Source organism: Cucurbita moschata, unplaced genomic scaffold (genome assembly GCF_002738365.1).
Source record: "Cucurbita moschata cultivar Rifu unplaced genomic scaffold, Cmos_1.0 Cmo_Scf00053, whole genome shotgun sequence".
NCBI classification, from domain to species: Eukaryota; Viridiplantae; Streptophyta; class Magnoliopsida; order Cucurbitales; family Cucurbitaceae; genus Cucurbita; species Cucurbita moschata.
In genome coordinates, this window is record NW_019268569.1 from 1,281,066 (window position 1) to 1,284,441 (window position 3,376).

The following is a 3,376-nucleotide window of genomic DNA, read 5'->3' on the forward strand; positions in this document are numbered from 1 at the left end:
ATTTCAAACTTGAAACTGATGTCATGGGCTCACATAGGTTGACTCGGATTTCAAAGGACGAAATCAAACTTTCATTAAAGATATATTCGTGACAACGACTTAAGCTAACCAGGTAAGTGACCTTACTATCGGCATGGTTATATTTGCTGTTGACATGTGCCCCATGATTTTGCACATGTCATATATATTGTTATGTGTGAATTGTCTGTGGATCGATATACTTCTTATTTGTTATGTATATGTTATAATATGTGAATTGTTTGATAATAATTACGGTACGATGTGTTCAATGATATGTTTGAGATAGGATACGAGAAGGATGCACAAAACGAAATGTAACAATAGGAGTAAAATACGTTCATGAAACGTTAAGGTTAGGTTACATACCGGAGTGATATGGATATGAGAGATTGATGGAAGAATACGATTAGGTTATGGGTAGAAAGGGATAGGTTGTGATAGATTGATAGAACGATAGCGTTAGGATACGTTCTTGTGATGATATGACTAAGGTATGTTCACGTAATGATATGTCTGTGATAGGTATAAGAACGTTAAGGCTACGATAAGTTAGAAAACGATATGACTACGGAGTGTTTACGTTATAACTCGATATGATGAAATGTTATGTTAAAAGCATAGAACGTTATGTTAGGTCTCTTAAATTGTGTATACAGCAATGAACGACATGAAATATAACCTCGTTAGAATTATGTATGATTTGAGAACTGAAGAATGAGAAAGAATACGATATGAATGATGAACGTTATCTGAAACGATATGAAAAATGATATGAAATGTACATAAGGTTAGCGGGGTTGTATTAAAGGATAATGAAAATGGAAAAGTTTTGGAACCTCATGCATTATGTGTGCTCCTGCATTTGGGGGATACCCCTATCCCGTCACAAGGGTACGGACGTGTACATCCAATGGCAAGACAACGATCGTTATGCTCTGCATAGCGCTGCCGTGACGGTTACTAGTTCTAGCGGGTGTCCGGCCTAAGGGGCTCCTAGAGTATGCCCACCGGATAAGGAAAGTGGCCCAACGGTGTGCGAACTAGCTAGTGAGCCCATACTCGCACGTATGGGCTGTGTGTAGAGTATATGGTACACGTCCAAAATTACCCGTTAGGATAACACCGTAGGAAAAACGAAATGAAAGATAGGTCTTATCATCTCATTGCATGTGATTGTTGCATTTAATCCCAATAGTGAGGTCACTTACTGAGTATTTCTTTAAATACTCAAGTCATGTGCTACTACATTTTTCACGTTAAGGCAAGACATTCCTGTACGGCTGACGATGACATCGCAACTCGAGACCATGGCACATGCATAGGGTAATGGTATTTATTTTCTTAGACTTAGGCTAGAATATAATGTTTTTAACTTAAACTCTTATTCATTTTATTTAGTCTTTTTGTTGTGTCGTTTTAAAAATGTTTTCGAAACACGTAAGTCCATGACTGTGTTTTAAGATAAAGGTTATGTTTTATGGAATTTAAATGAAGTCTTCCGCATTCAATGTTTATGGTACGTATATAGTAGCGACCTTAAATTAAGTAGAAAATTTCGGGTCGTTACAGTCGCCGGATCCGTCTAAATACTCCCTCCCACAATTAAGATAGATCGTTTCTTCTCTCCATTTTTTCAAAAGACTTGAAGATTATGTTGTAAGGAAGAGCTAGAGGATCAAGAACTCACTTGTTGTGGACCATAGTCAAAGTTATAAGCTTCCAAAATTCGTCATAAAACTTTGTCCTAGTTAGAAAAAAGCTCTTATTAGTTGAGACGTTCTAGAGACTTTAAGGCATCTCTTCCTGATATCTCTTCCTTATCTTCCCGTCAAGCTTAAGAAATAGATTTGGAAGGATGATTTTGTGTGGATGCCCTTAATTTCATGATTCTTCTTCTCCGCTACATACCCACTTTCTATAGATTTTGGAGATTATTGAGGAGCACGATAGAGAATTCCTCATCCTTGACTTCTTTATGAAATCTTCTCCTCTGAATGCCACAAAACTAAAGAATTTTTTAATTTGGGACGAAAGGGATGGTAGAGAAGGAATTTGGAGTTACCCAATTCCTTTGAATTTTACCCGTTTTTTAAAAACTCAAATCTCCTGCTCTTCCGAGCTTGGTAGTCTTTGTGGTCTTCACGAGACTTCTTCCTTGGGTACCCAACAATAGATTGTGATTTATTTGGAAGGATGACATTGCGCGTAGGCTCCAATTGCATTTTCAAGCTTTTCCTTCTTCCTATGACAACATTATTGAGAAAAGACGTTTGAGACCTTTTCAGCTCTTAAATCATTCATGAAACTTGTTGGGAGCTCATTTAGAACATGTAAATATTAGTTTGAAGGAAAATGATTAATGACTCTTGAATTTGGAAAAATCTGAGAGGAAGAAAACCATAATTTAAAAACTTCAAGTTTTAAAAATCCTCATCACTCATTTTTGTCCCAAAATATTGCTAAGAACTTATTAATGGTGCCTTGAAATTTCTTCTATATTAGAAATTAAAAATCTAAAAAATTACTCAAAGTTGGAAAATGACATTTTTGTTGTTTATGCTTGTCTTTTATGTACTAAACCTTATTCAAGGATCTCGAATCCTTTTGAAATATTGTTAAGAAATCATTTACTTAGACCTCTTGTCTTGACTTGGGTCTCTTAATCTTCTCGTTAGATTCCTTAAACCTTACCATGTGAAGCCTTAAACTTGCTTGCGTTTTTTTAACGACTCTTTCAATAATAATAATAAATAATAATAATAATAAATAATAATAATAATAATAATAATAATAATAATAATAATAATAATAATCTGAGCGCATAAAACCCCAAAATATGGTGTCCGCCATTAGCTTTACAAACCGTATAATGCCCTCCCCGTTGGTTCATCCCTTGTCCCTCCCACTCCAAAACCCATATACTGCCAAACCCAATGGCAGATCCGTAATTAGTCCAAAATATTCAGCCCCTTTGCAACGTCCCATATTCATTCACCAATATTTTAATATTTTAGACCGAATCCAATTATTTTGAATAATTCAATTTAATTTGAACCAATTATTAGACTCACAAAAATCGAACTAAATTAAATTAATTTTTAAATTTAATGGGTCTATTTTATATTAATATATATATATATAATTAAAATATGACTATTTAAAAATATTAATGTTATTTTTGGAAGCTCATATCTATTTTTTTAAGTTGGATATTAAAAGCTTTCATTTCCTACGGGCAACCACCAACAATTATATTTTATTTTTATATATATATTCAATATTTGTTTAAACAAAAATTAGGTATTAATCAAACTTTTAAGAATTAAAGAGTTTTTTTTTTTTTTTTTTTTTTTTT